We start from the raw sequence: 13843 nt of genomic DNA, 5'->3' as shown, positions 1-13843 counted from the left end.
TCGATAGTGTTACATAATGTCTGCGGTGATTAATCAGCTGTTTTACACACCCAGCAGGACTGAAAGGCCCAATTAACTCTAATAGTCTTCATACAATGGTAGTTTTTTTCCAATATTAAATTGCTCCTTGTGTTTGTCACGGTTAAATAAACACAGCGCGAGCCGATATAGCGGAGTGGCTGTCGTAGCTGTTAATTCAGCTGAACGGGAGACTTTAGAGCAGTTTTACACTTTGAAAATACCTGAAATTATCTCACCTTAGGGTCCATGTAGCGGGTCCTGTGGGATGATCTTCATCAGCAAAGAAAGTAATAATAATAACTTTATTTATACCATAGCTTTGAAAAACAAAGTTTAAGGCTTTACAGTAAAACCAGATATTGCAAGTAAATAATGTTCAAATAAGTAGGTACAACAAATGGCAACAGTTAAGAGTAGAGCATAATAAGAGATTCTCAAGAGTATACTCCTGCTTTAAATCTTCCATAGAAGTTCCACAGCAAAAGGAGTCTGAAGAGCAAAGTCCTGATCACTTTTAGTCAAGACTCCTGGAGGATCTCAGGCATTAATCAGGTTCATGAGGAGTTAGAACATCACAGATATAAGCAGGAGCCTGATCGTTCAAGACTTTAAATACAAGCAGTGAGATCTTATCTCATTAATTGATAACCAGTGAGGTCCACAAGGATTGTAGTTACATGGTCGCTTCTCTTAGTGCATGTTAAAAAAAAGTTGGATTAATTGCGGGCTGCAAGGTGGTTCAGTTGGTAGCACTGTTGCCTCGCAGCTAGAAGGTTGCTGGTTCGCGTCCTGGTGAGGACACCCGGGATCTTTCTGTGTGGAGTTTGCATGTTCTCCCTGTGCAGCGTGGGTTCTTCCTCCCACAAAGTCCAAAAACATGTTGAGGTTAATTGGTGATTCTAAATTGTCTGTAGGTGTGAATGTGAGTGTGCTTGGTTGTCTGTCTCTAAGTGTAGCCCTGTGATAGACTGGTGACCTGTCCAGGTTGTCCTGTGTTTTCCCTGTGTGTGCTGTGATATGGTCTCGCGCCCCCTGTGACCCTAGTGAGGATTTAGCAGTGTATAGATAATGGATGGGTGGATGAATTAATTGCAGTTTTGGGACGTTTTGCTTATTGATACCAGATTAAACTTCATTAAAACAGTAAAGTATGGAGGGAATGAAAGGATGGATGACCTCTTCTCAGTCTGCAGAGGAGAGGAATGACTTGAGCAAAGCGAGACTGCACCGGTTTGGTCACCTGAGTATCTATAGGCAACTCAGAGTTAAAAATAACACCCGAGTAAAGACGTCTTAACAAATACGGAGTCATTCAGCTCCAGGGAGTTCTTCTTAATATTACAAGAGACGTCGGTGGCATCAAGTTTTATAGGGTGTACAATTGGGCGACATGTCTATGTTGATATGTTCCAGAGGTAGCATGTATGTAATGAGAGAAGAGGACACCATAGAAGAGGAGCACATCCACACGTCTTCCTGAAAAGGACCTGATCTATTAAGTTCTTACTCAAAAGACCTTTTGGTGAGATTGTTCTCTCAACTCTTGTTTCCTCTAAACTGCAGTTTTTAACCTTACAGGGATCAAACGTTAATAAAATGCAAAGAAACTTTTCAGTGTCAAATCATCAAACTGTGCCTGCTGATGAAGATCATGTGATATGACTGAAAGCACCACAACATATACTAAACATCTCCCGGCCCACTTGGTGTGCTGATAAGAAAGAGATTGGCAAGATGGAACTGATTTAAGGAAGTGTGTGTCTTATTTTTCTGTATTTTTCAATATCAGTCTGATTAAAACTACAGAAAGCTTTCAATAAAATAAACACTGACTTTTGGAGCTACAAAAGGACAAAAATATTGCATTTTCGTGGATCTTTCTTCACCACCTCACTCGTTTTAATTGTTCATGTCGGTCCTTGTCTCTGTGTCATAACTTTCTCTGTCAGTCTGTCCACACCAGTCGGTGTCGTCGCGGCTCTTAATGGCTCCACAGCAGCCTGGAACCCAAACACTGATCAGAGACCCGATGATCAGAGGCTCAACCAGTGTGCTGCTGCCTCTACTTTTTTTTTTTTAAACACTGGGGGAATTTGTCTGCCTCTCCTTCTCCTTCCTGCTTCCTCTCCCCAGTCAACTCTGCGGAGTCACACATTGTAATTAATATCAGCATTTACCAGAGCAGAATATTTGATCCAAAGCAGCTTAGAGTGAAAACAAGACCAACTTTAACTCATGTGGGGTGCTGTATCAGTGAAATGACATAGATAATATTGTTAGGATCTGTTAAATCTTGTTAGTTTTTTGTTTTTTGTCCAGGACTGACGCACACACAGGCACACACACGTTCTTCCTCTGAGACTGGGAGGTTCCAGATCATTGGTTTAGCTGATGGAGCTAAACGTAAAGGCTGACTATTAGCCCTGCTTACAGTAATCAATGATTTCTGGTGTGTGTGTGTGTGTGATTGTGTGTGTTTGTGTGTGTGTTCGTTCCCAGAGAGGCGGGGTCTTCAATTTGTCCAGTGACTCCAAACCACTCCTGTAACCTCAGATGGACGATGTGGTGGAATCATCTGGATTAACTGTTTTACTTTGAATCAAGTACTGGTGTTTTTCTAACAGTCTTGATTTTCATATTAGCTTTTAAAATCTGTTCACACACTAAAGCTGTCCTGCATTTAATATATATATTTTAAGGACACATTCTTCATTTCATGTTATTTTTTCTTTCACTCTCCCAGTCTCAGACAGTGGAGCTGCCCTCCTCAGACACCAGTTGGAACCACGGTTCACCTCAGCAGGAGCACGGGTGAGTAACACTGCACGCTCTGAGTTGTCTTTGGAAATTTCAGCTGCTGTAGGTTGTGGATCACTGCGTTTCATATCCTATGAGCATTGTTTAGCTTATACAGAGTGATAAGTAGTTAAATATGGAATGCACAGTAGAGGTGAAATAAAAAAGCACATTTGAAAAATACAGTTTAAGAAAACAGAAATGGTTGGAAAGCTAGAAAATCTACTTCATAAGGTAATCTACATGACAGCTTGTGCTCTAAAACAGCAATTAACTGGATTATAAAAGTAACTCAGTTTATTTTTTAAGTCTTTTACTCATCATTGTTTGTTGTACTCTCGTGTTAGATGGTCAGATTTGTCCACACAAAGGAAAAAGCACTGGCATGTTTTAATTCATAAATGTATTTTAGGCTTGCTTCCTTGTTCTTTACAGGTTTTAATTTGTACAAAAGCTCCAAGTAGTTACAGTCTGTGATCCCAGGATCTGTTGTTACTGTCTGTTCTCAAGGTTAGAAAAGAACGGGGAAAGGAAGCTTTTAAATTTGCTGCTCCCTCGACCTGGAACACTTTGCAAAAAGATCTGAAACTTCAGGAGCTGGTTTCTTTAAACACTTCTTCAATGACTTGGAGGCAGAAACATCAGTCTGTAGATGTTTTGACAGATGATTATTTTAACTAGTTACGTTCCTGATCCCTGCTGAAATGTTGGTTTCTTATCTTTTCAATTTAGTCTCATCATGTATTATGAGTGTGACGTCTGTGTGGATGTTGTTGTGACCTTGTCTGTCTGTCCGTTGTGATGCTGCCTGTCTTGGGCAGGTCACTCTTGAAAAAGAGATTTTGAATCTTGATGAGCCTTTTCCTGGTTAAATAAAGGTTAATTAAAACAGAAGAAATGTGACTTCTACTAACCAGCGAACAAACTTAAACGGCCTCATTGCAGTGTTTCTATGCATAAACTGCTGTATTTAAACAATCCAATTCTAACATGTTGGTTAGCTAAATGTAGAGACTCTCACATTTACACCTGCAGCCAGCGTACATCCTGAAAACACACGAGGAGAAACTGTCCTGTCAGCAGATGTCACTATTTTGTGTGTTTTTATCATCGACATTTCGGCTCCAGAGCCTATTGTCGAGAAGGTTAGAAAACTTCCTAACTCATTTGTTGTTTACCCACATTTCCTTTTGTATCATCGGTTTAATGGGAGACATCCATTAACAGCTTGTACACGGCTTAACCTTCAGCAGCGTGTTTAAACTGGATGTTATCTTTTTGGATGGCAACAGTAACTTTATTTTTTATTTTTGCAGAAGTTGTGCATTAGGATTAAAATTTGCATGAAATTCTTGTGCTAATATAGTTCATCCACGCTGTTGGTGACTGGGGGGGGGCTCATCATCATCATCATCATCATCAGTAGTGATCTGGGTCAGTGGGGGAGGAGGCGTCCCACAGCTGTTACACACTGCTGGTGTGTGTGCACGGATGTACATATGTAGCATGTACATGCTCGTCTGTTTTCCTCTGTCGGTGTGTGAGCGCATGTCGCAGTCTTAGCATTTATTAATCTGTCCGCTTCAACATTATTGCTTCATGTGCATTTCCAGATTGTTTTATTGCATTTTAATTTCCATAACAGCATGAGCAGATGTTTTGCAGTGTGCATGCATGTATGTGTGTGTATGTGTGTGTATAATATGCACAGGCGTGATAGTTTGATGTTTTGTTAGCTATATTTACCTAATGCTGTATGGTTGTGCGATTCTGCTGTGTGCAAGTGTGTGAAAGCATGACTGTGTGAGTTAAATCAGGCTTAACGGTCCCGGCTGCAGACATGAACATTAGACGTCATTTCGGCATCATGTCCCTGCAGCGGCTCAGGTTCAAAGTGTCATCTGGGCAAAGTATTGTGCAGCTTCAGAACAAGCAATAAAAAATGAGATTACTTATGCAAGAACTGCATACATAGATACAAATCAGAGCAGAACAAAAGTAAAATCAGGCCTGTAATAGTCTGTGGTTTGAGAAAGAAGTTAAGGATGTATGTTAAACTGCCATCTCTAAACAGAGGAGAGTGAGCACCACTTATCAGTTACTTATAACGCAGCCTCCAGATCCTTCCTTCACAAAGTTTCACACCTCACCTGGCACTTTCACAGCAATTCACACCTCGATTCATGTGAGCCTTGGGTCATTACTGTGATTTTAGGGTGACAATAAACATCTGGTACTTCCCATCAGTCAGTTAGAGCTGAAGAAGCCTCTTGGATGGGAGAGGAAATGCTCTGAAGAATGAAAAATTGAAGTCCTGTTACATTTTCACTGAAGCTGTTAGGATAAACATGACCTAGATGACTGACAATCTGCATAGCTGCTAAATGCATTACATTGATTTAGCAAGGAGTTTTGTCCAAAGCAAGGTGGAATAAGTGAAAAATATGCATCATAAAATGGCATTCTTTATGTATGTTAATGCCTTTTAATAAGTTCTCATTATAATGAGTTTTAGCATGACTGAAATTAAAAACACTGACTTCATGTGGGGTAAGAAATGCAGGGATTTGATGCCTGTAGCAGTCTTAGAAAAACCAATAACACCAGATGACTTCGTGATAATGGTGACAAATTATTTCAGAAATTTTATTTTTAAAAAGCATCAAAATCTAAAATATGACAAACAAAATGAATGTACAGTTCAGTTAACTTCCAGATTTGTTGCTGTGCATGAGGGTGCAGGGGAATAAAGCAAGTATCTAAAGAATATTGAAGTATTATTTGCTCTTTAGCAATGCAGAAGAAGTCCAAGAAAAGAACTAATCATGCAAATGTGTGTGAGACAATGAGAGGCCACTAGGTGTCTCAGTGTGTTTATATTATAAGATCATGTCACTTAAGTGTGTCTTCCTCCGAAAATCACGACTCACTTTAAATATAAACATCTCACCAGGACTCTTCTCTTCCTTCCTCTTCCATCCCACGTTTTTATCCTCTCCTCTTCCTCGAATTCCCATTTGCATTTTTTTTCTTTTCTCTCTCCTCCCTTCTCATTCCTGTTCCTCCCTTCCTTTGTAACACTTAATTCTAACTACCGCCACCTTGTCCTTCATTCAAACAAACAATCAAACAAACAAACTGAAGAAGACGATGAGAAAATGTTTCAGAGGAGAATGGAGAGAACGGCGATAGTAAGAGAAAGCCCCATGAGGAAGATTAAGAGGGAAAAAACAGGGGCAACTAGAAAGAAAACAAGGACTAGAAAGACAGTGGGTCAAAGAGCGTTAGAGGGAAGATAAGAGCAAGAGAGAGAGATTGTGTTAATGTGTTTGTATGAGAGAGAGAGAGAGAGGAAGCGTGAGGGATGGAGAGAGAGAAAAGGAGGGATGGAGGGAGGAGGGGTTTAATCCTGCCTGGATTATGGTATAAACTGGTGCTGGAGAGTAGGAAGAGATACTCTGGAGGGAGAGGAAGTCCCACTATCCATCCATCAATCCATCTGTCTTACCCTCCATCCAGGAGCGTATTCATCTCCCTGTGCGATGTGATTTTAAGGTTTTTTGGACCCATGTGGGCGAGAGGTCAGCAGAAGGAACGGCAGACAAATCTGAAGATGTAGCCGGATTTCTTTTGGGAATATGTGTGTGTGTGGGAACAGCACACCGCCTGATGAGTGAACTCGTGTGAAGACAGAAGTTTACCAGGACGTCCCAAGTCTTTCGTCACTCTTTTTTTTTTTTTTTTTTCCCTAACCCGGCTTCTCATAGATCCAAGTGAGGAAGCATGGAAGACAGAAGTGGATGATGGGGGGGATAGAAATCAGACTAAGAGCCCTGGAGAGGGAGGTGTAGGTGACTATGGCGAGACTCCATCGTGACTCCTTGCGCACAGAAGTGACCTTTGACTCTGGGGACAAAAGCTCGCTAGACTCCTTTGTATGCCGGGATAAGCAGCTCAGCTGACATCAAATCATCCATCAGACATTTTTCCTATTCAGTGGTGGTTGAATTTGAACTTTCTTCCCAGACACACATGCCACTTTAAAAGCAAACACGACATAGTGAGTAATGCTCTGTGCCGTTATGTCTGGGTTTGGGGACGCATTTTAATCTTCCTGCTTCTTTTAAATTAACATCCTGTGTTTGTGGACATCAGACGGGGATTGTTTCAGTCTTAAGGCTTCTCAGTGTCGTTCTTGGAGGTCAAATTCAGATTTAATTCTGTGACTGTTTTGAGGATGAGACACTTTATCTGTGTTTGTGATTTCAGAGAAGGGTTTGGACAGATTCTCTTAATGTCACTATGCATTTTGTTTAGAGACAAAACCAGGCTCTCTGTCAAGTCTTGGTGGTTTTTGGCCGATTACATTTTTGTAACAAGTTGACAAAATGTTATTTTTGCCATTCAAGCTCTGAGAGAATTTCTTGCTATTTGCTATTGTGTTCATTTTACCTTTTGAGCTACATGAGTTGGTGTTATTGTGGTACAACATGATCAATGCTCAAATTTTTTTTATCAACAATGTATGTGTGAGGGGAAGTTATAGTGATGAACCTTTATGGAGCTCCGCAGCACCTTTTAGTTTAAGCTTAGTTGGGTCATGTCTCTCATTGGTGCTGCTTTTAGCCAATAATAGGAAGCTACTTTCCAGACTAAAAACCTACCTGTCCCACACCAAATGGCAAAGAAACAAAACTGGCAACTTGCAGGCAAAGTTTCTGAAGCATTTAATTGAAAAAAAGAACCAGATATTTTCTTCTGGAGGTGGTGGAGACCAAAAACAGAGCTAAAAATAGAGAGTGTCCTTCCCCAACATGACACCAAAGGGATGCTAATGTGGTATTTGTCTGCTATGCAAGTAAATAGTCAACTAACAAGTTTGCAAGGTTCTAATATACATGTGCTGGAAGCCAGGACTAAAGCTCCTGCAGTTTTTGGTTACATCTGGCATTTATTACCAATTCTCTGTACATGTATACTTTCCCTGTTCTTTTACTTTATTTAGTGCTTTGCTGCCATTTCAGCATATCTGATAGGAATTTAGTTTGATCCGCACACACAAAACTAACCAAAACCTCACATTTCACACACGGATGTATGTATAAATGAAAAGACTGTGTATAGAAATTAAATAGCTGAAGCAAGAGTTCCTATAGGGACGCTGTCATCACCACAGTTCACCTACACCACAGCCTCTAAGTGCTGTTGAAGAACCTGGTTGTTGTGGTTTTCATGTTTCAGCTTTTTGACAGTGAGGAAGTTAAAAGATGGTTTTGCAGGGTGAGATGTAGTGTAGATTTCAGCCCGAGACGTTTGCTTCTCGCCGATGATTTCTGAGGCGGTGTGCATCATCCTGTCCCAGCGTTTCGTGTCCTGTGCTGAGGTGTTTCACAGCTTCCCTCTCTGTGGGTTTGCTCTCTGACCTGAGCAATTCTAAGTTTTCCCTGGCCTAATTTCACCAATTTTTTTTTTTTTTCCTCTCTCTCTTGGAGCCAGTGTGCAACAATCGCTGGACTGATGCAGATCGCAGCAGCTGCAGGGATGAACCGCTGGAGTCCAGGAAGCGCTGGGAATGCCATTATATTGGACAGAAGTGGGCCACACAGAGCGAGGCTGACGATGCTGATGTGGATTATCCTCTCCGGCTCACTGTGCCTGATGGTCGACGGCCAGATGAAGCTCTCACCAGAAACGTGAGTACAGTTGCACCAGAAAACCCTCACGCTGACTTTTTTACTACGGGGATTGAATCATCGGGATCTGTTGTCAGTGTGAGCTACGTGTACATGAAACTAAATGAAACAAAAAGCTTTCTTGCATTTGGTTGTATCCACGGCATGAGACTAAAAAGGCACAAATGCTGACAAGTTTTATTTAACACATGTAGTCTTTGTTCCATAAACCATAGATGATATGCACTTTACTGTTATTTACCTGTGCCTCTCTCACACTGAAACACAATGCACTGCTCTTCACTGATAAACACAGACACACGACAGATGACCACCACCTTATTCCTTTGCTATAATTACATTACACTTGTATCACGTAATTTCTAACACCCCAGCAGTCTACATGCAGCGTTATCCTTAAAGCCATACGTCAGGTGGATGAGTCAATAGTGTTCTTTCTGATTTGGCTGATTACTTCATACTGATACATATGGGCCATCTGGGCACCTGTGGTGTCAAGCTAGCTGCCAAACTATCTTACAGCCTCACGAGAGCCACAGCCAAATATGCTGACGTATAAATTTGATTAATTTTTTTGGACAAAATACTGTTATAAATGCAGAGATTTGGTTTGGTTTGTTTGTTTTTTTAACTAAAAAAAAAATAATAATAATTTGGAGGTGATTGTGTGTTGCTTATCTTCACCAAAATTTTAAAAATAAGTGTAATAATACATCAATAGGAAAATTTTAAGACAGTATTGCTCACTTCCTGATTGACCTGATTGAACTGTTGAATGGTTGCCCTTTAACTTCCATGATTCCGTGGTTGCCTGACTTTTCCTCGACCACTACAAGGTTGATACCTGCCAGGAGTGACATCATGGCTGGTGTTCTTTACATTTTGTGAATCTGTGAGTGCGTCATCATGGCAAAATGTAGTCCCGGAGATCTGTACCGTAGCTAGAACTACCAAAATGGCCGTTTTTAAGCACTTTAGTAGGTGTCTTTATGTCTGCATGTCTGCTGGCAGATTTTGTCAAAGAACAGCATCACATTTACATAAGAGGCAATCATGAAACTTTACAAGGATGTAGTATAGCACAAAATGACTGTCAAGTTTAAAGATGAGAATGGGCCAACCTCGGAGCACTGAGTACTCGTGTAATAATGTAGTAACGACTACTTAGTACTCATGAGTTAGCGTGTCAGCATACTGATGGACATGCCTTTTTGTGGGTTTTTTTTTTTGGATGTTTTATATAATTTTGAGCACTTTACAAGATGATTTGAATGAACCCGTCTCCTCGCCTCTCAGTCCGCAGTGCTTGGTCAAATGTCATAGTCGGTATCGAACAGCGAAGGAGTAACATCAAACAGAACAGAAGAGAGTACACCCCAGTGCAACATCGCTTAAACCACTATACAAAATTTTAACACCTCTCAATAATTGCATGACTTTTGATTTGACAAGTAGTGTATTTGCTCTCATGAACAACCAAATTCTTTACAAATGCAGGCTTCCAAGTAGAAACTCCATCTAACAAAAGTGAATACACCTGTGATCACTGACACACAACTGAGAACACGTGATTACCAGTTAGCCTAATCGCATAAACACATTTATAAAATGACTTGTATGTATCTGCATGCAGAAGGACCTAGAAAATGCCAGAGAACCTAAAATTTCAGATTATGAAACTTCATAAAGATGGAAAAAGATACAGGAAGACTGGTGACCAACTAAAACTGAGTCAAAAACAGCAGTTATTTGTTTATATAGAATGAGCCATAGTACCACTAATCAGTGCTGCGATAGTCATTCTATTAAAATAGCACCACAATGTGCTGCTTTCAAAATCGACTCTGATAAACAGACAGGGAAGTACTTCAGACTTGGCACAGGAGTTATCAGTGGAAATCAGGGTTTATGTGACAGTGACTGTGCAAAAGACATTGTATAGTGTTAAAATACAAGCCTGATGAATGTTGGGAGCACACTCTTGTTTCCTGAAGCTGACTGCGACTATCACAGTGGATGTGTAGTCCTGACAGTGAAGCACAGAGGTGGGAGTGTAAAGATGACATGTATAGATGGCACCATGAATCTATGTGGATATACCGAAATACCAGCTGACAAGATGACTCCCAGTCTGCAGAAGCTTGGCAGAAGAGGAATATTCCAGTATGATAACGATGAAAAGGTGAAAAACCATGTTGCCTGACTTCAGTAATAAAATCTGAAAATCTAATGGCAGCACACATGAACGCAGTGACTCCTTCAGGAGGCAGCAACAGTGAACGTTTAGTCTCTTATCCCAGATGTTCATTCCGCAAAACTTGCTGATTAAATGATCCTGAAGAAACGCTCTCTCATCCTGCCTGTACTGCTGTGTATGTACAGCGAAATGACAATAAACGTGGTTTGATTCAACACAGCAGAACACCTTTGGCGTATCTTAAAGAGAAAGATAGAGCAACACAAACTCTCCAGCAAAGAACAACTCAAAATATGAAGAATGGTGGAGCATCTCTCTAGAAACATCCACTCTGAGGAGGATTTCGTCTGTTGTGAAGATTATATGTCCAAAAATGATAACTGATTTAAATCTCATTAACACTGACTTTTGATGACCTGCTGTGGGGTTTGTAATTTTAATATAGGTAATCTGTTAGTTTTTATTTTCTCATAGGAGCACATAGACAACTGATCAGCTTAGAAGTAAATTCATTACTGTACGGTGTTACAATTTTGAATCCTTTGACATTTCAGTGGTATGAACCAGGGGTGTCCCTCCCTTCTGTTCCTTACATATATTCCCATTAGATGTACTTTTGCTCACCAAAGTTTAAATTTAAAATTGTCTGTACATCAGGGCTTGAAGTTTTGTACAAAAGTAAAAAGAAACTTTCAGAATTAGTTTCTGACTAGTTAAGTTTTTCGAAACTGAGCAACACAAAGATGGCTTTCACTAAAAAAGCAAAATGACTCATAATGACTAATGTCGTTTGTTTTCACACCAGTGTTCACTTTGTAAGAGAAGTGGGCAGTTTTTCTCAGGTGGATATTTCTTTTGGGAATGAAACGCTGCGTTTGTTTTTTCTCCAAAAGCCGGACGAAGCTCTTTTGCCTGAACGGTTTTCAAATGTCCTGCTGACTAAAAACACTAACAGATCGATCGATACGGTGCTGTCAGTCCACAATAGCCTATTAGCGCTGTGTGTGTGTATGTGTGTGTGTGTGTTAAAGTGGAAACGGTACATAGGGACAGAGTAGCAGAGATAAATACACAGCATTTTTGTTAGATGGTGTTTTTATTTGTTCCTGACTACTGTAATAGTTCAGTCAATCCAATTCCAGCCCAGCATCAACCACAGCCATACAGCAACATTTACAGGTTACATTTACTTTACTGTACAACTTCTGTACTTACACGTCTCAGGGAATGTGTGTGTGCTGCGAGTTGGCAGGCTGGTGTGACTGAGGAAGATTAAAGCTCCAGGGACCGCAGAGATCAGCAGGCCAGCACAGGTCACTGAGCCCAACATGCTTCACTTTGCCTGAGGAACACTTGGCAGCAGGGTCCCCTCTGCCTCTGGAAGTTAGCAGTAGCCTGACGAGAACATTTCAGGCCAAGAGGGTCAAATCGTTAGCCTCCAAGGCGACATGACTCTGCTGCCATGAGTAAAACAGATAACTGATAATCCACTGTAGTGTTGAACAACAAGTCAAGCACAACAAGTTTTCATTGGTGACAGCTCCCTTCACAGGATAAAAGATTGTGATTCCTTCTGGACAATGACAATTTGTCATTTTTATATAACAGAGGATGAAGAAAACAAAATACTTTCTCTGGTCACTGGAGCAGTTGCAGCTTCGTGCTCCTTGTAGTGAACGACGCTGAGTTAATTCCTCTGTTGTATTTGGTCCAATTTCTAACCAGCGTTGGCGTGCTTAAGGCTCTGTCTTAATCTGACCTTGCCTGACTCGTACAATGCTGCTTTAGCCCACATGCAGTGCAAGTACAAACACTGCTTGGAATTACACATGACTGTACAAAGCCATCCTAACAAGAATTTAAAATAAATAAATAAATAAAGACTGTCAGAAAAGTCCAAAGAGGATCACAGCTTGAGTAACATCATATATATTTTCAGGAAGTTCTTGATACTGTGCTTTACAAAATCTTTAAAAAATCAATATCTACAGCACAGTGTTCTCTGTTTGCACATCCACCCCATCAATGCTCACATTTCAGAATGAACACACTCATATTTTGTAATGAACATATCAACAAGTCAGCAAATGATGGGCCAGTTTTCAGTACCGGCTGCCTGTTACAACCCTGCCCGCTAACTAGCAGCGAGCTGACTGACTCCCCATAGGTTGAGCCATCTGTCACATCCTGTCCACTCTGTAAACTCTTCTTACCTTACCTCGGCTGCATTCACATGGAGGATTTGTCGAATTAATGCATGTTATTGAGTACAGAATGACCTCTTGACCCAGCAGCCTCAGCTTTTACTGTTACCTTCACAGTAATCTGATTTAATCTGTATTTGGTGAATGCAAGGTAACCTCTTAACATGATTGGCTCTGTACATTCATGGTCACCTTCAGTGCATGCTGACCCTTATTTAGCCACGAAAAGTACAAGTGAATTTGTCTAGACAGAGGATGAAATATAATCTTATTATCATTTCTTAAAGCGCTCTGTTGCTTTAAGTTTGGTCCTTTAGTTTCCTACTTCTGTTATTTAAGTAAATTTATTTTTAAAACCTAAATTAAAATCTTAATCTGAGATAATTGTGGATTTATTCACTTTATTCCAAAGTATTTTTTACTTTTTAATTTTCTAGTTAGACATTTTTAGACATTTTTATACCAGAAAATAAAACTCTAAAACTCTGTAATGTTCAAGTTTATTCACAAAATAGGTTTAAAAGTTGTAAAAAATTATTTAATATTATTTGCGTATAGTTGTCTAATGATTTATATATATCACATTTTAGCTGTTAAGAAGACCGTTTTGGTTGCAATGTAAAGAACTATATGTATTTTACTTATTTTTTTATATACCTTTTTTTGAAACTTGAAAGTAAAATATATGACAATTAAAATGAGACACAAGATCTGTTATAAATCTGCATAATTTAGAATCTATATAATTCAGACACTTATCATAATTGCTGTATATTTGATAGGAAATCCAGTGAAAGCATCCTGAGTAGATATGTGTATTATCAAACTTATAAGATCTAACCAACCTTTCGTGAAAGTAATCTTGAAAGTGTATAAACTTTACAAGACATAGATGTCACATACATATTTAAAAAAAAAAAAAAAAAAAAAAA

Source organism: Stegastes partitus, unplaced genomic scaffold, assembly GCF_000690725.1.
Source record: "Stegastes partitus isolate 25-593 unplaced genomic scaffold, Stegastes_partitus-1.0.2 Scaffold1999, whole genome shotgun sequence".
NCBI lineage: Eukaryota > Metazoa > Chordata > Actinopteri > Pomacentridae > Stegastes > Stegastes partitus.
Note: the sequence above shows the minus strand (reverse complement) of the source record.